At 35.6% G+C, this 20,155-nt stretch overlaps 1 protein-coding gene across 3 annotated transcripts in view; it reads right to left on the reverse strand.

The window, feature by feature from the left end:
• Positions 1 to 20,155, reverse strand: part of adcy7 (adenylate cyclase 7) — a 63,682-nt gene that overhangs the window by 38,793 nt on the left and 4,734 nt on the right. The window contains exon 2 of one of the 3 annotated variants that reach the window (XM_028014379.1): positions 5,484 to 5,538. The exons of the other annotated variants lie outside the window; for them this stretch is intronic. The gene's annotated coding sequence lies outside the window, so the exon portion shown is untranslated. The remainder of the gene's footprint in view (positions 1 to 5,483; positions 5,539 to 20,155) is intronic. 3 annotated transcript variants of the gene reach the window in all.

A 20,155-nucleotide genomic window follows, 5' to 3' on the forward strand; every position in this document is an offset into this window, starting at 1 on the left:
ACAGATACTATGTGCCATAAAAACTGGGATACAAGAGGAGGAAGGACAAAAGATAGCAAGACAAAGAACAAAATGATGTTGGAACCATCATTTACTGTGCTTTAGTGTCTTAGTGATAAAATTCCCTGTGGCCAATGCAGTGATGCTCCACCCCACCTGTTGTCGTGTATTGCCAGTCAGCTGGCTGAAAATAAGCTATGGCACTTTCCTCTCACTTACAAGAAAGGCTGATCCGCTATCCTCCTGAGACCCAGCAATACATTTTTGTCCTCTGTGGAGGACATAGGTTTTTTGTTCATAACTCTGAAACCATACATGCCACTGTGTTAAATCCTGTTGGTCCTTAGAGAGGACATCCTGGGCCTTGAAATGTGTTCATATTTGCCACAAGAGAGTCCCAATGTCCTCTCCAAAGGACATACTCTAAAAAATAAATAAAAACATGTTTTGAAATTGTTTCAATTGTAGAGATGTTTTTTCACTCCAAAGAGTCATGTAGTGTAAAAAAAAAATAAATTCAAAAACCTTTTTTTCTCTGGGTCTCAGGAGGATTTGGAAGCATTTAAAATATCTCTAGCTAGTTATTTGAGCAGAATGTCAACAAATTAAATGAGATACCCAGGTTTCAACCAACCAAACAGGTTTCTCTCACTCTGCTATGATCAATTTTTTAACCTATAATTATTAAATGCTTCCAGATGCAACAAATGCTCTTATCACTTTTGAGTCATGTCTATAGTGTAGATAGTCATCAAAAAATGTGTCCTCATTTGAGATTTAACTTCCAGACCTAATGGAGTGCTGACTGGAAATCACCTCATGGGTAATAAACTAATGTTATCCAGAGATCATATGTTTAGCAAACCAACTCCCAATTCAAAACCTTTTATAGAGAGCTGCAAATAGAGATCTTTTTCCACAGCAAATCACTTTGCTTTTATGACTGTCTTTGTGCTTGCATTCAATGAGCCAGGACAAAAGAGGACAAAGAGTGACCCTGGCCTCAAGAAGAGAGAAAAAAAAAGGATGAGCAAATGCATTTCCCAGTCTGTGTTGCAAAGTTCCAGGGTTAAAGGTGATTTTGGTAAAGAAAGGACCAAACCGATTCACCTAAAAACTTTGTGGAGTACAGAGGTAACTAAGGAGACCCACCAGAGTTTCCTATTTTAAATTCCTTAAATCAATGTCAAATTTCAATTAAACTAAGAACTTAAAGATTTTACAGGTTTTGTTTTGGACACATTAAATGAGCTAAAAATAATTCTAGATATATAACTTTATCAATTAAATATTTCCAGTAACTTAACTTGAAATATTGTTAAATGTTTAAAATGTGAATTCAGTTCATTCACAGATAAAATAGTTACTTGTCTACTAATCTGTCCACACCATTTTGTTTCTAACTAAAATGTTGCGGTTCTGGACTGTGAGGATTGTCAGGAAGCAGAAGATGCTCATCTTGCATAGATTCAGGATTCTATTTTTCAGACAACACTTTAAAGGAAAGAAAAATAAAGCCAAACACAGCTATTCACACAACTCTGAATTATTGCACTTGAGGTCCAACGTAAACAACATGAGCATATACATGACTGGCATTTCATAAATCAAAACAACAATGGACTCTCATTCTAAAAATATTAAAAACAATATGTCATTCTGACACATTTTGTGGCTTTATTATTTATCAGAAAATAAGTGCATTGTGAAACACGTGAATCAATGTAACTATCACTTTTCTCTGAGTGAACAGTACGAGAATCATCAGGGTGAATAATTTGGTAGTGATTTAACAATATGACTCATGAATATCAAGTTTTTTGAAATCCACATTTTTGGTTTATATGCTAAATATCATTTTAAGAAGAAATAGGTTGTAGTGAAATAATGTCAATCACATCCTAATTAAATCCAGTTATTTAATTCACCATAAAATCCAAATAAATATAAGAAACCATTTTGTTGAAGGCTCACACGCCTCTTGATGCTGAATGCTTGATCTGATGGTATTAGATTTGTTTTTCTTATTAGTTGACCACTTGCAGTGACTCATACGCTCTGTTATTAACACACATCCTGGATAATTCAGATATAGTCACACAAGCGCAACAACAACCGCTAACATCTGGTATTGAAATTTGCTTTGAGCCATCAAGATGACAGATTTCACATGACATGCTCTGCAACAAGTGTCAACAAAGATGTTCAACTTTTATCTCCAGATTAGAAAAAAATGGTAAAAAAGGCGAATAAAACAAGATGCTTAAATCCCAACTAAAGTAACACATCTGTGTCCTGATGTAGGGGAACTGTCAAGATTTTACACTCTTTGTAAAATTGTCATTATGTATGAGGAATACATCAAAAGCGTTACACAGGCTTCGTGGATGTGGCGGGACTTAAATATCCACAAAATGTGTTTCTCATGTTTACATCCATATAAAGTGAAATTTTACATGCACCAACTTATAAGACGAGACAGGAAAGACGGTTACAGCAGCTTAGTACCAAGCAACAATTACATTTAATTATTTTTACCTTGAATAAAAATATTCACTTCACAAAATATTCACAAAAATAGTCACTTATGTGACTTTAATATTTAGCTGAATATAATATTTCATTATTTTTTAATCAGTTTGCAGAACAAATATCCAGGTCAGATCAGGTTAGTATTTTACGGCCTCCTGTAATCCTGCAGCAATATAAAAAATCCTTTCTATAAATAGAAGACTGATCTATGTACAGCAATGCACACTTGTGGATTAGATTATCATACCCTGCCCCTAGCCATGTCTCCTCATTTCTCCCAGTACTGGCTACTGGTATTAAATTAACCGCATTCACCAGAAGGAGTGACTTGCACCTAACAATATTACCAGGATGCTATTCCAGCAATGATTTAAGCTTTAAATGCCTCTGCTTATAATAAATACAGGAAGCGCAAAAGAGAAAACAGTACTTGGAAGCTGTCTGTTATTAGTCAAATGTTTCACATGCACTTATATATAAATCAAGCAACGGCTGAAACTGCTGCAAGTGTAGCCATCTGTTTTTCTGCTTGACACAAACAGCAGGTAAAAATAGGAATTTATTGGTTTAAAAATATATAGAATTTAAATCTAGACATATCAGCCAAGGGACAAATCCAATAGTGAAATAGCCCTGATTAAATTAGTCTGAGCCATTTCCTTCTCATATGCCGTTTGGATTTAAAAACACCTGCATTCCCTCAAAGGAAAATGTCACCCAAGTCATAATCAGGAAAACACTCAGTGTGACTGTCACAAGGCTCAAAAGGTAATAAACTGGTATAAATGCAAATGCAAATTCCAATAAATTACTGTATATAAATGGTTATTATAAGAATGTCAGTTGTCTCAATATAATTCAAAATTAGGATATTATTACAATAACATAAATATTTCAGCTTATTTTCAGCTTAATTTAGAATAAACCATACAATTTTAATAATAAACCCAGAATAACTTTACTGTGATTAGCATACTACCATAAAACATACAGCCATACTTTTAAAAAAAATCTGAATGTGTTTCGATGAGGCTCATTTGTCAGATTAAAAGTACATGTTGAAAATAACACACTTTTCATTAATCTCATACTTTTGTATAATTTTTTAATGCATTCTAAGCTGAAATGGGTTTTCATTAGCTGTAAGTGAATATCATAATTAGCAATTTGAAAGCCTTTCAGGATGAAGGGCTTTCAGTTCACACAGAGCTTTGTGAGATGCCTGTCAGAGTTATGTGTGAAAGGCTTTCAAACATCAGTTTATGTAAAAAAAAATTAGAAAAAAAAGCTGAAAAAGTTTGAATTCTTTGGTTATCTCACTCAAAAGATCCATATGTGTGTCATTGTGCAATAACATATGTGAGTCAAGACAGATTAGTTAAAAAAGGGAGAGAATATATCAGCACAGCGCCACGCTAGCAGATTAGGGTGATAACACAGGTAGGGTAACAGTTAAGGGAATTTAGGTTACTAGACAGAATGCATCAAACTTTTCAGGTGCAGCTCTAGCAGAATGCATTGCTGCACCCTCGCTGCCTCTTCTAACCCCCAGGTGCAGAGGTTAGACATGCAGCTGCAGTATAAATCAAATGTAACAAAAATGAGACACAAAGAGCTGTGTAAGTGTTCACTGAAGAAACACCTTAGGCCTCTTGGATATTTCTCTGTCGTTTTAAGAAGACAGGCATGTCTTAGTACGTCTTGGGTTTTATCATGTGTTGAACAGAGCTCTATGAGATGCTAAAATAATATAGCTTTGTAACTTAACTCTGATGTAAACATCTCCAGAACTTTATCCCTGACATTTGTGGTGTTCCATGGTCCTAATGATGTTTCTTTACTAATATTCTCTAAAAACATATGTATATTTGAGATTTATAGAAAACAAGAAAATTAAATTACACACAGGTGGATTCTTTAGTTAATTCAGTGACTTTAGAAGACAATTGACTGCGAAAGATTTCAATTAGAGGTTAAAGACTAATTAACGCTGGACAAAATATTGTGAATATAAAGTTGAATTTTACATAAGGCAATATTTAGTCAGTCGGACAGTCAGAAGATGCTCACACTAGATCTTTCCCAAAGTGCTTAAGGAAGCACCAATGAGAAAAAGGAAAGAGGAAAATAGGCATGTATTGCAATATTACCACCAGCACAAGATTTTCTAATTTCATGTAGCCCTGGGCATGATAATAATGCACACCCCATTGAAATGAAGAATAGACACAATCTGTTCCAGCAACAGGGATCATTGTTTCCAGCTGATGTCACCAGCCACATCCCTGATTCAGGTTTCAAAACGTACCACACTCTTTCCCATAACACTGGAGCAAAAAGGCGCCTTTTTCACCACCACCATAATTATTCCTCAGCAGTCCAGCCAGCTCACTACCACTATCCCACTCAGAAAACCTCAACATCTGAAACCAGTACAGCAATGGGAATGTTTACGCAGCTACAAAGAACCTAATGCAGATATCATGCTGCACCGCTTCAAAAGAAATGGATGACAGCTTAAGGTCAGTGTGACGATGGTAATTTTCCAGATGACTATCAAATTCGGGCTGTTGACAGGGCCATCTGGTGCGTGTTTCCCACAATCTACTTTTATATCTAAAGTTAAATGTTTTCATAGTTCATAGTGTGCATTGCATTGGTTGACTCCTGTCAAAAATAGCATGTTGTTAATGTGCATGAAATTACTTTAAAAACTGAGGCTAATTCTAAGAAAAGTTAAATTTGCACAGTACATTACAACTACATAGTTTTGCAATCAAAAGAAAGAAATAAAGAAACAAACAAAGAAAGAAAGATCACATTACTAACCTTATCTTTAACATAAATTGAAATACTGTTAAATATATGTGTGTATTCTATTTCCTGTTCTAAAAATATATATCACTATCACACAACTGGTAACTGAAACATTACTAAAAATTAAAACATACCTAAGAAGAGAGAATCTCAAGTCAGTGGTTTACATCAGCCCAGCAGCTTCTGTTTCTATACATGAAATAAAATACAATAAATAAACCTAAACTAGCTACAGAGAAAGACATTGATAGACCAGTTAACAGTTGTAAAATTCAACACAGCTGAAATGCACAACACTGAATATGATAACAAATGCAAACACATACAAAACACGACAAAATTAGACATAAAATCTTAGATATAATTAAATTAGTCTAAAACATGTTAAAATATAATACTTGTGAAGAAAACACAGGGCTGACCCTAATACATACCACATTTACAGACAGCAACAGAAAAAGTGGATAAGCTGACTGTTACTGGTTGCTATGGTAACCACCAACTGTTGAGAGTAATATAAATTATGTAGCAATAAAGGAAAAATAACTTTTTGACTACACTATATAAATTTGAAGAATAAATAAACCAAATTTGTCAAACTTCCCATTTGTTATAACATTCAAATAAAACCCAGTTACACATATTGTCAAATAACAGACACTAACAGGCATGAAATCGTAAAGTGCAATGCAAAAGTATTAATAACTGTTTAACTTACACATTTAGTCATGCAACAAATGTTAACTTACTCTAATGGGATTTCTTGTAAATACCAATAAGAAATAGTGCAAAAAATATTACCCAGTCTTAGAGATTAAATTGCGTCTGCACCCAGGACACAAAATACCACAATTTCAAAAGCCTCGGCTGAGCAAGATCTCTCTAAAGAGACGTCTTTCCAATGTTGTAGACGCTACAATGTCTACAACATGGGTACATATGTAATTTTTGTGAGACATTTGCACAAAACACAAAATAATTTTTGATTCTTCTAACATCCTATTAGTTGCATAACCAACAAATCTGAAAATAAAACAAATATTGACAGAACTTCAAAAGAATGTCTCTTAATAAAATCCACGAGAAGAAACAACAAACACTTGAATGTTTTCACCATGTATCCTGATATATCTGATGGCTGAAGAGAAAGCATGTTTCAACGTGTTCCCAACCTGACTGATCACTCTATTTGAGCAGACTTACTTGATTTCCTCTTCAAAAGTCAGCCCTGCCAATTCAGTAAATTGCACACATAGAAGGTTTTGCTCTCTGGCTATAAAGATGCAGAGTAAAACCAATACTGCACATCGACCTGAACAAGCTGTTTCCACTAAAATATGGTGGTGACATGGTAGTTTACTTACTGATCGTGTTTCAGTTTTTTTCTTCATGGAGTTTAATTTTATTTGCAGAACCTTTTGGAGATGCTTTGATTGCTAGAAAACAGGATTTTTGATTTAATCCTGCAGTTGAAGGAGACGTGAATCCTTGTAACCACTAGAAAAGGCTTACATAATTCATGTAAAGCTTGTGGGTGAGAAGCCAAGAATTATTCATTCTTTCTTAAAACATCTGCGCTGAGGGGGAGTGGATCTTGCTGAATGAAACAGACTATGACAGTAAAATTTTGGTGGAAAAGTAATAAACTGATTAGCAGTGCTTCATTGATGCATTTTATTTGTTTTAAGCTTTTCTTTCCTATCTTTAATAACAACAAACAAAAACCGAACCCCACCAAGCCCTGAGGAGTAATCTTAAACGAGTCATCAGGGAAACTAAATAAAATTTATTCCAAAACAAAACACATGTCAGTTCATGTCACGGATATAAACTTCTAGGATATGACTTTTCCAGTTCAGTGGCACTAGATTAGAATATTGTCAATAAACATTTTGATGCACTGAAAACCAGTCACCTTTGTGAAATGCTTATAACTGCTCGCTGAAAGATTTGTTAGATAAATAGCTCTGCAAAGAAAAATAATTCATGTGCACAATGGGGGGAAAAAATGCTGACTGCATATTCTTAGCGTTGCATGGCACGCCACAGTCCAAGCCTTCAATTTAAAATCCTGCAGCAGCACAGAGGTCGGACGGTCGGAGTGACGCAGGGCGAGCACATAGGGATCTCATTACCTCAAATGTCTTCTGAGAGCCACGGATGACTACACTGAATGGTAGCTGAGGATACAACTAATAGCATTCTGGTTTTCCCCTGAGTGTCTTTAACGGCCCTTTTAAAATTTGTAAGCCCACACTTTGTTTCATGCTCTTGGCATACAATTTGTGTTCGACTAAGCTTCTGAAACGCACTCAGTGATGGTCTTTATGTTGGTCATGCCAGTTATTGGATCTCAAAGGAAGCTTTGTGTGAGGGATGGCGAAAGTTGCACGTTTTGAAAAAGCCATCCCCTGTGTTTTGCCGCTGTGGGCCAAGGAATGTGAATGAAAGCGTCGCCGTTGAGAAGCAACACGGGAATATTTTTACACACCAGTACCTTTTCCGGGATTTCTGTGGCTGAGTGGGAAGGAGAGGTTTTTGGCAAAGCTGTGTGAAAGCAGGGTTACTCCTACCGAGCATCTGTCTGCAGGCTCACACAAAGAAAATGACTTGAAAAGACTTGAGTTTCACTGCTGCCCTTCCCATAAATGAGTCACAGTCTGACAGTGCTGTACACATATTTAATTCAACTGATGTACATCAGTGTTTAAAACAGAAAACCAAAACGTGAAATTCTTGGAGTTTAGGCAATGCCAACAAGGGTCTTATAAAATTATTTGTTACCCTTAAATGTTTTCACATCTCATTGCCTTACATCCAGAAATTTTGATAGCACATAATGATGAAGTGAAGGGAAAAGAATGCACAGTTCTGAATTTTAAAGGGTGTATCTGTGTTCAGCCCCATTGACTCAATACTTTGTTCAATTTCCTTTTGACGTAATTACAGCTGCAAGTCTTTTAAAAAGTATCTCCACCAGCTCCACTCGAGTTAATTGTAGAGTATATAATTAATGAATAGCATTTTAATCAAAAAATTAGATTAAACGCATTAAAATTGTGAATGTGTTAAAATCTACTCAATTAAATAATTGAAACTAACTTGTTAAAGTCTCGGCCCTCATAATTAGATTTACTAATTATGTGACTTCTGAAGGTTTCTAGTTGCACTGCATTTACTTGTGCATGTCACACTTCTGACATTTTCCTTTGTAGAAATATTTGAAAACCACTAAGAGCAATAAGTTAATTTATGAATTTATGACACAAAGAATTGTGAAATGGTTTCTGTTCTACCAGTCACACCGGTTTTTGTATTCCCAATGCTGACATACATATATTTTGGATGATATTTAAGGTTTATTTCAAGATCTAATATGTGTTTATTCTGTTATGTCTTAAGCCATCTGTTTTTTTCTTCTGACACATTCTTTGTCTACAAAGTATTTGAAGGAGTAACAGCATCACACTGTCACTGCAGATTCATTGGCTACACAACCATGCTACAATGTTCATGCTGAAGAATCCAGTGAGATTATTCGAGCTTTGTGGCCAAGTGTGTTATGCCGCTGGAAGAAGCCATCAGAAGATGAGTATACTATTGTAACAAAGAGATGGTAATAACCAAACATCAACAACAAAACTCATGTAGGTTAAAGTGTTGGCATTATGTTCAGCTGGGAATAAAAGCCCCAGAGTGCCAAGAAAACAACCATTACACTATTACACCACCAGCAGCAGCAGCCAGAACTGTTAATAAAAGTCAGGATGGATCAATACCTTCATGTTCTTCACACCTACTTCTGTCCCTACCATCTGAATGTTGCAGCTTAGTCTCATTGGATCAGGCAATGTGTTCTCATTCAGTTCTGTTGCATCTGTTAGAATTGTAGCCTCAGCTCGTGACTGATGTGGCGTCTAGAATTGCCGACTGCAACTGTAGCCTATTTGCTGGTTGACTTCCTGCAATACCATAGATGATAACCTGTATACCTTTGTTGTAGTAAGTGGATATTTAAGTTACTGCTACTTTCTATCATCTAAAAACCAGACTGCGTACTCTCTTCTGACCTCTGACATGAACAAGGCACTGTCATCCACAGAACTGTCACTCACTGGATATTGTCTCTATTTCTCTATTAATGGAGAGATGTTGAAACATCCATCCAGCCCATCTGGTATCAACAATCATGTCATATTTAAAATTACTTTGAAGCCCTTTTTTTCTCCCCAGACTTGAAGCTCATGCTTGATGTTTGAACTTCAGCCAGTTGTCTTTCCAGGTTATCTAAAATGAACAAAATAACAAAAACTGAAATTGAGAAAATATTTTTGATAACTGAAATAAATAAAAATGGTAATTAATGGGGGAAAACTATAACTAACAACCTGGAACTAAATCATGCATTTATAAAAACTTTCTAAAACATACTGAAATTAGAGATATAATGGCCTTTATTTTTGTGCTTATGAATCTATTTGTTAACATTTTGAATGGATGTGAAATTTATTTTTTTCCTCACACAAGCAGTTTATATCAGTTGTCTGCAAATTATAGCAGTCCATAATCTTTCCGCCAAAACTTACGGCAGTCTGCAAAATGGCAACAGCAAAAGTTGAGATATCGCTAGTCAATTGTTCAACAAGATTTTAATAAAAAATTTTAAATGGTAAGCCCATTCTATGTACACATTATCACAATACATTGACTTTTTTGAATTCTTCACCTAAAAATGAACCAAAGTATGAAAAAATTTAAAACTACTACTATAACAAAAAGATACACTGAAACTAAACAATATTTCACTAATAATAACTAAGAACAATTAGAAAACCCCTTCTAAAAAGTAATCTCACTGAATTAGACACAAAGTTCAGAAAAAATAAAACTACACTACAAAACCCAAACCGAACCGTGGCGTTTTCATCGTGTCTAGATGTTTAAATGCACCGAGTTGATGCCAGGTGATTAGCTAATCTGCTTTTAGTGTCAACAAGCAACCGAATAGATGTACCTAAAACAGTTGCCGCGAGTGAATCACCACCATCTGTTACAAAAAGAAACCAACACAGGAACTTCTTATCAGTACTTGAATTGCATCTGAAACTAGTTTCGAGTAAGAGCAAATTTTCCATCACCAACCAAAGTTCAGTTAACTTACTGGCAGTCTGTTTTCTGACATCCCATAATATTAATCCTGTTCGATTTAATGCCCATGCATCTCTACATGCCAAACATGTTTACAGAGTTGTGGGAATACAACAAGACAACCTCGCTGCCCTTTATTCCAAATACGTTCACATTCATGCAATTTCTCACGACATAAAACAGGAACAGACAGGCGCTTTTTCAGTTCACTTGCTATTACAGACAGGCATGTTTGCCACATAAAGCAAAAAAAAGGCCAGTTGTTGGGGTGTAATGTTGATTTAAATCCTGTAAGGTGAGAACTTTAACAAAATTGTGTTGTGTGTTCAAGTACCAGTTTGCCAAAAGATGAGCTTGTTTTTTTTAACATTCAGGTCTTGCTTTTTTCCTCCCATCATAATTTGCAAGTCTAAATACTTTTTCACAGATCTGAGATGTCAAAACAGCAGCCTGGTTTTCAGGGTTCTGAAGCAAAGGCAGAATATACCCTGCAACATGCACTTGACCGCACAGCATTTCACTTCCTTAGTAACTGTGACTCATTTCTCTAACAACTCTGCAAGGACAGCTTCACAAAAAAGGAACCTGTAGCCAGTGCACAATTAGTCAGAGACGGATGCTGCAAGAAAACACAATACCTCTGATTTTAAGCTGACAGGATAAACAGTCAACGAAGCACAGAAGTAAATGAGAACAATCTGTTTTTATATCGTACAATATAGTTCTATTCTACAGATTATATTTGAGTACAATATGTAAAAAGAACATCATGAGACAAATGGAATGGTAAATGCATTACGTAAATGATCTTTTTTTTTTTTTTTTACAACACTCAAAAGACAAACATGGTACACGAGCTAGCCTCATCACTGGAGTAGCAGTCTTTTCAGGCTATGAGACACCTGAGCCCACAGCTTTGAGATTCCCCACTGAACATCAGCGTCCCAGCTGCTGACAGCAGAGATCTGCGAAACACTTTCATAAATGATCTGTGTGAGTGAGGTTTGAATGGCAGACACCTGATCCTTCCAGGAAGATTAGATTAACTTTCATTATGGAGAATTTTTAATTTAAGGGGGAGATATTAACTGGGTTTTATTTCCTTATTATGTGGATTTATTACATATGTAGAAGTACTAACAAATTTAAGTAATTTTGCATAATAAAAATAAGTAATATTTGCATCAAAAAAGTGAGAGAAACCTTCCAGATATTTATTTTTAATTATTGCAAGTGGAACCAAACCAGGTGTCCAGTGTTGCAACCTCAGGTACCTTTCAAAGCTCCCTGGCTCCTGGCCCTCCTATACTGCTTGACAGCTGCTGTCAAATGCTGAGCAGCATGGGAGGAGTTTATTGTACTTAAACATTTATCTGACTTTTTTAATAAGACCAGTTTTTTTGGCTGTTTTGTAAAAGAATAATTTCTACATGATCGCCTCTTTATTTTAAAATGTAAAACTCAGAAAGAAGAAATGATCAAATGAAATTTTTGGAAGAATAGAAAACTCAAGAACTGTATTGTTTGTCGCTTTTTGTCACTTCTTTAATTAAATGTACTTCAGCCTTTTCGTTTGTGTTTTGTTCAAGGTGAGGCCTCTAAAATTAGTTGAGTTAAAGACGAGGTCATCTAAAATGTCTGAAAACTACTTCACTTGGAAATACAAGTGAAGTAGTTTTCTTTTCTTCAAAGAGTAGTCTTTTTGCTCATCCTTCTTTGAAGAGTAGTTCAAGCTCAGTCAGATTGAGTGGGACCGCATCTTCCCATCAGGTTTTACCAGCATTACTGTCTCTGCTGGAGAACAGAATCTCCAGAGCACAATCCTGCCACCACCGTGTTTCACTATGAATCACTATAGACTTTCTCTACAGACTTTCACTATGAAGTCATAGACTTTCTACCAGAAAGCCTATAACTTTCTCATAGACTTTCAACACCATGAGTTGAAAGTCTATTCAACTCATAGGGCTTTCTTTACCTGTTAGCCATAAACTTCAAATTTCATCTCAACTGAACTCTGGTCATCTCGGACCAGAGTTCCTTTCTACACTCATTTTCTGGGTCACCAAACAGTGTTCTGTAAGTTGTTGTTTCATAACCCAACTCTGCTTCAAACCTTCCAACAATGTTATCTTTGACCTCTCTGCTGTGACCCTTTATATTTATAAATCGTTCTCCAACAAGCTTTCACAAATCACAAATTAAGTAGTTTTGAAGTCATTCGTTTGCACTGGATTTTCTTTATAGGCGTATCGGAGAAAAGGGTTTGAATAAAAATACACACTGTAATACACACTGTATTGTTCAGATATTTATTGCTACTTTGTGCTGATGTATCAAATAAAATCCTAGATAAAATACAATGAAGTTTCAGGTAGCAACAGGACTAGCAAAATGTGAAAATGACAATAACTTCCCAACCAATAAAAGTAAATATTTCCGACACAACAATATGAAGCAGTTGTTAGTATAATCCCTCTATAAGCTGGAAATAACAAATAAAAACACACCCTCTATGTATTAAGCTATAGATAGACGTCCTAATCAAAATACCTGAGAGGCAGAACTAACCAATGTAAGGGTAAGCAACAAAAGATTTAAATGGCCTCCATGATAAACCTCAGAAGGTTAAAGTAATTAATCGAGATGAATCGGTTATTGAAATAACCGTCAACTAATTTAGTAATCAATTAATTGTTAACTGGAGTAAGCAGACTCAAAAAAAAGCAAAGAACAAACTCAGGACACAAAACTACATAGCTCTAGAGACCACTTAAAATGATCATTTTCTCTGATTTTACATTTTATTGGTATATGTTTTAGTAAAAGTAATATTGTTCTTTTATTCCATGATTTACTGACAACATGTTTCTGAAATTCAAAGTAGAAATTTAGTATTTGATTGCAGAAAATGAGAAATGCTCAAAATCATAAAAAAGACACAGTGCTTTCAGACCCTAAATAATGCAAAGAAAACAAGTTCATATTCATCGAGAAACAGCAATACTAATGTTTTAACTCAGGAAGAGTTCAGAAATCAATATTTGATGGAATAACCAGGAAGTTTTCAATGGGGTCCAATGCAGTGGTCTCTTCATTTTTTTTCACAGCTGCATATATACCGTATTTTACATTTAAGATTTTTTTTGTAAATATTTCCAGCTTCTTAAGTGGCATTGGTATAGAGTCACATGGTTCAAATTCTATTCTAAAAAAAAAATCTCCTAGTGAAAAGTACAATATGTGTAGAAATGCTGAAATAAATAAATATGTTCGATTTATATTAATAAAAAAAATACAAATATTTATACCGATTTTTGCAGTAAAAATGTTTTAAGACAAAGAAAATGAAAACAGTGAAAAAACAGGATTCTTAGTTTTCTCAAAAATATTTTTAAAATCCCTCCAATGTACAATAACAAGCATTTTTATCTCCAAAAGCTTTCTTGGAGGGGTAGGTGAGTGTTTGGTTGTGTAAGGGACAGCAGAAGGAGAGGCTTGCCCAGGGCTCTCAGTTGGTCAGTAGTTGCATTTTTAGTGGCTCCCTATTGTAATCCAGATTCAAACTGACTTCATGCCCAAATCCATGCCTTTTCTACTAAATCCACCATTAATGTGAGAGCCAGTGGTAGCTAATAACTCATTAACCAGCTTAGCACAATGAGCAGCCTGTTGAGCCACTGACATGTCTACAAGGCTAACTCTGGCATGCAAATCCTGCATGTTTGTAGAACACCGAATGCATATCCACAACAACAAAACTGCATCAACAGACTTCAGCTCAACTGAGTGAGTTTAAAACACCTACCTTTACATCTGCATAGCCTGGAATTAAATAATTACAAATAGATAAAGTGGGATGTGAATTACATCTTTAAACATGAACTCCAAATCCCCTAAAATGCTACAAAGATTATTTGTGCTTTAAAGCTATCGAGCAGATGTACAGCAAATTCCTCTTTTGCCAGTACAGTGTCCTTAGTTACTAATGTCTTTCACAGGTAAGTTTTTCATTTCTGCAGTGATTTCTGCAAACTCTTCAATTCAATGGCACTTCTCCAGATGGGGTGCTCTCACAAGCGTTACATAATGTCCTTGAATGATAGCAAGCACAATACTCTGGATATGAAATGGGGAGAAAGAGAGAGCAAGACACCCACACAGTTGCACCATCCGCTCTCAAACATTCACAGGAAGAAAGCATCGGCTCACACTGGCTGCAGGGTGTTTCGGCATGGCTTCTGATCAAGAAGTTTGACACAAAAGGTCACTTCACACAAATCTGTTTGACTCAAAGCTTTCTATCAGCAACATGCTATGTAATGCCATTACATTCAAGGGATATTAAGCACTTTCAATAAATCATTTTGCATCCTTCAAGTATAAATAATTTGTTCTACTTCAAACTGTAATTGTATCAACATTTATTTTAATCACACAATGCTAAAGGTAGATCATTTTGAGGGGCTGTGGGTGGGAAAGTTGCCCAGGAAATGGAAAATTTTCTCCAACAGGGTGAAGAGGTATTCCTCTAATCCTCTAATGGCACTCCAAAGCAACCCATGTTGTGCTGCAGCTCTTCAAATGGCTAAAGTTAGACTGCATCCTTTTCCAGTCTTAAAAAAAGAGCATCTAAGACTGAATAATGATCGAGATGACAGTAAATTATTGCCAGTCCACAGCGTAATATAACAAGAAAATGAAAGCTGAAGAACTATGGCTTGTAAAAAACAAAGAACAAACATACATCGGTTTACAGCTGCAGCATCTTTTTCTGAGTTTCCATCAGTTTTCCTCCTTTTTCTAAGTTGGAAAAATAATTTCTGTCCAGCACAAGCTGCCAACATTTTTCCACAACACTGCAATTAAAAGTCTAATAACGGCATCTAAGTACACAGCACATTATGTGTAAAGTATGTGGAGGGTTGCTGCACACAAAAACAAACCAGAATATTAATCAGTGGAAACTTCACTTCATGCTACTTGTTTTTCCCACTATTCTACTGAAGCAAACACACCCTTTATGAGTCAAGTTTTAAATCAATAGATAGGTTTTAGTAGAAACTGATGACAAATCTTTGTCTTATTTCATCTAAGTATCCATTGAACTTTTGAGTAAAATACATGACTATTGTCTCATCATTATCACAAAGTGTAAATGCATTTAAATTAAGTGGGAGGAAAATACTAAAAGGGGTTTCACACAGTTTGTTAGATTATAACCTAGACTAGGTAAAAATGCATTGTTTTCTTACGTAATCTTACATAGATTACTTAAAAATATTATTTTTAATCGAGACAAAAGAAAATTAGTTGGTGAGTAAATTAGTTTAAAGTAGTTGGCCCCCTTTCAAAAAGGGGTTATATACAAATGTTTCGCCTTTCAGATTTTTACTTGTAAAAAAAAAATTTTAAATCATGCTTCCTTTTCTTTCACATGACAATCATGCATTGCTTTCTCATGATCACAAAAAAATCAAATTTAAACAAATCAAGTTTATAGTAATGTGACAAAATTTTAAAGTCTAATGGATACTTTTGAATACTTTTACTGTTTACCTATTAATAAAGCATTCAGTCACTTTTTGTTTGCAACGTGACCAAACAATCACTAATAGGGTTCTATTTATGCCTGCATACTTGCGCTCACATAGGAGGCATCCTTGAGCACAAGATCTACACAGAATATTCTGGCCATGCACCAGCTGCTGGTCGTTAATTATAGTGTCCTACCATGGCTCCTCCTGGAACCTCAGCCAAAATTATAAAGCTATCATTAAAAGTGCACAAGGTGTTAACGTAGAAACACGTAGTCCAAGTAGAAAATGTTGATGCTTGTTTGAGCAAAAAAAAGAGAAAGGCTCTTATCTAGAAAAAAACAATGTCAAAAAAGATAGATGTGTCCCAAAGTAAGGTCAAACACAATACTATCATACATATCACAATAAATACTTTCTGAAAAGCCAGTGAAAGTTCTTGAAACAAAAATTTTAAAAACGGTAAATGCATAAATCTTATCATCTTTCATACAAAAACAGACTTTCACTTATAAGCTATAACAAATTACTTAAATGCATCTTATCTTAATCACAATTCAAGACAAATGCAGACAATTTGTTAAATAAATAAATAATGAAAGATGTTGACTGTTTCAGTGTTTATTTACGTAATTAATGAAACATGAATTTACCTAAACGAGTCAGTGGGCAGAGCTACCATAACTTTAGTCATTATGACTTACCTGTCCAGGTTAACCAATCACATGCTTTGGTGTTTTTAAGGAAACCCTTTTTTATGGTGCACTGCAGCACAGGATCCATAATATGATTCAATAAATATTTAAATATATAGAAACATTTTGACATATACAATTCTATCTCATGACTTTTGCACATAAGGTATTAAAATAACTGTAACCACTATTATTTATTTATCTAGCTGTTTGTTTATAAAATGTTTTTATTTACTATTTTTACTTATATTTTTTCATAATTACTTTGTCTGTATGCCTTTTCCCACATGCTTTAAGCCCAGAGGAGCATTAAAATGCTTACTCACAGATTCCAGTGGATAGTTTTACCAGAGGAGCCAAGTCTCCTGCCGATTTGATGACGCCAAACACAAACACCTTTGAACCTTGAGAGAGCTTAGACAGTCAGTCGCAGTGGCACCCTCCTCATTTCTGTTATTTTTCTACAGCAGGACGGCGTTCTACAATTTCACTTCACAATACAGAGTGAAGGAGGTCCTGGGAGTGAAAGATGAAGAGAGGCATCACCCAAAGAGAAGGTCATGTGCTCTCGACGTTCGATGGCCTCAGATCTGAGGTGAGGTTGGGCTCCTTTTAAATACATCAAACATACTCAGCGGAGGGAAAACAATCCAGGGAGCTTTGTGTAACAACAACTTTCTCTGACCAATAATTCAATCATTGCTGGTTTTGAAGCTGTGTTTACATCCATAACTCAGTGTCAGAACTAATTTTGAGAAGAATGATTGTAGCTAAAAGGAGGCAGTTTGTTATTTTAGGCAATATTTAACTGTGCAAAAATAATTTGATTGAAATCAAAATTTTTAGCAACTTAAATTGCTTTAATAAGACTCTTAATAACAAGCATCTGTAGCATGTATCCCAAAGGTTGTGCTAAAGAGTACATCTCTTCCTAGAGGCAGTAGACTCAAAGCTAATGAGGTCAATTAGTCCCTGGTGCATTGAGAGATTAGCACCTAATTCACTAAGAGGAGCCCTTCTCATTTCATCCCTGTAGGGGAGAAGAGGGAATGAATATAAATAATTATTAACAAAACGAGGAGATTGGAAAAGAGAAATTGTCAGTCATGCGAAGGGCTAAAAGCATGCAGAAAGCATAATGATGCCAAACGATTATATAAAATATATATGAGGACTTTTTCAAAATATTTCTTTGCCTTGAACTTTTCAATGTTTTCTCAGTTTACAGTGTATTGATAGACCAACACAAAGTAGCACATACGTCATAGGAAGATAAAAATATAATGCATGATTTTCCATAAACAACCGAAAAGAGTCCACAAATATGTAGTTATTTATCCTAATTTTCTCTAATGCTCTTCATTAAAATCCAGTGTGACCACCTGAACGTACCTTAATTTCAATAGAAATTCAGCAGTTCTATGAATGCCTCAAAGGTTTATTAAAACAATCATCATCATGAAGACCAAGAAACATCTTAAAGTTCAGGCATGAAGTTGTGGAGAAGCTTTGAGCTTCTCACCTAGCTCTGATCAATCCACCATCTGAAAATTAAAAGGCTATGTTCTCATAGCAGGCCAATGTGACATAATCTGCTTTTTTGCCTATATGTGACCTACATCTGGCTTTTTTACAGTAGCCTAATTGACCCAATTCTGATATTTTCACCCCCACACACACACACAAAAGAAAGAGATCAGATCTGTGCCACTGCCATGTGGTACTAATTCGGATACAATAATAATTAACTGTTTTCAAAGCGTCTACAGTCGCTTTGGGAACATAAGTACTGATTAAGCAAACACCAAGAGGCACAAGTATTGCAAGGAGAAAGAGAGCATGTACGCCTCAGCTTGACGGATAGTGTCAGGCCTAGTTCTAAAGAACCTGCAAAAAGTCGCATTTGCATTTCCGGTGGAGGTTCCCCATATTTCCTGTTGAGGTCACAGTCATCAAGCACAAGTCAAGCTTGTGTTCATCATGTTCTTAATGCATGAGTAGTTGCACGTTTAGGTTTTTCAGAGTTTACATACAACATATTTTCTTGTTGAAATTAGCTTTACAGGTTGAAAGAGAATGGCAGCAAAATCGGGAAGTAGTGTGAACATTTGTGGCTTAACATTCAAAAATAAGTCCTCATGTTTACAGTCAGTGCCAACATTCACTGTTGAGTGTGGCCTTTCTCCTACTTGGTCATCTAATGCGGTCTAATGGAGATGGAGAAAAACAAAACAACCTGACCACTGGTTATTAAGAGACTTGTCACAAAACAACGCTGAGCTGTAGGCAGTGGCGTAACTCTGAACAGTACCGACCTGTTTCTGGGCTTTCTTTTTCTTTGTGTTACTTTGTACACTGCTCAGCTCTGAACAGATGGTCCCTGTCTAAATTCAGCAAACTGTAAAATTAATCAAATAGCATGCACAATCACAACAGGGTTTCCTTTGTGTCAAACTGAGAATCGTTACTGCACCGTAATCATACGGCTATGGTGAATTCCACATATGTATGATAACTTAGATTACAGCTTTTCCACTACATGACCTTTGGCATTGAAAGACTTTACAGTGTGTGAATGTGTGTGAAGTGGTGAATGACTGAATGTAGTCTGAAACCTTTTGGGGCCTCCTGGACTAGCAAAAGCGCTAGAATCAAAGCATCACACCAGGTTTGTTTATGAGGAGGCAATAACAGTATAACAAAATATAAAGCTAAAAAAGTCCATTTTGCATAATAGCCCCTTTAAAATGATTTGCAGTAGCTTAAGTAAAAAATTCTAAAAAATTGGGCCCCTTTTAACTGCATTTATCAAGAAGGGAAATGATTCCGTATAAAGAAATCACTCTTCTTATCCTTCCTCTGTAACACATCACAAGTTGGCAGCAAACATAGACAGGGAACTATCTTTAACCATTCCTCTAAAAACCTTTCCAGAATATTTGGAAGTGAAACCAGCCCATAGCATCATGGGTCATCCACTGTTCTTAACAGTGAACACTTTGTGCTTTTTCACCAAACCCAAATGGAGCAATTAAAAGCGGAGACCTCACCTGATCTGATCAAAGCACCCAGTTCAACAATATGTGACGGTGGGACAGATGCATTATAAACCCTGACCTGTAAAGATCCCAGATCTGCTTTACTTGAATGGCATGTTCTCTTTTTATTTTTTTTCCCACTTTGAAGTCTGGCTGAGAGAAATGGACCTCTGTGTCACGTCCTATTTATACCCCAGGAAGAGGAGGTCACAGACCACCAAGCATACAACGGTATGGGCCGTTATGAGGCTCCTGTGGTATGACAGTTTTGAGTAAAAGTACCACAGTTTTACTTTACTTAAACAGAAAAGCAACTAATCCTGCTACTGCTACTAAAACAATGTGACATCTTAACATTTATTAATTGATTTCAATACATAGTTATGAG

The sequence above is a fragment of the Xiphophorus couchianus genome, chromosome 4, assembly GCF_001444195.1.
Source record: "Xiphophorus couchianus chromosome 4, X_couchianus-1.0, whole genome shotgun sequence".
Classification (NCBI taxonomy): domain Eukaryota; kingdom Metazoa; phylum Chordata; class Actinopteri; order Cyprinodontiformes; family Poeciliidae; genus Xiphophorus; species Xiphophorus couchianus.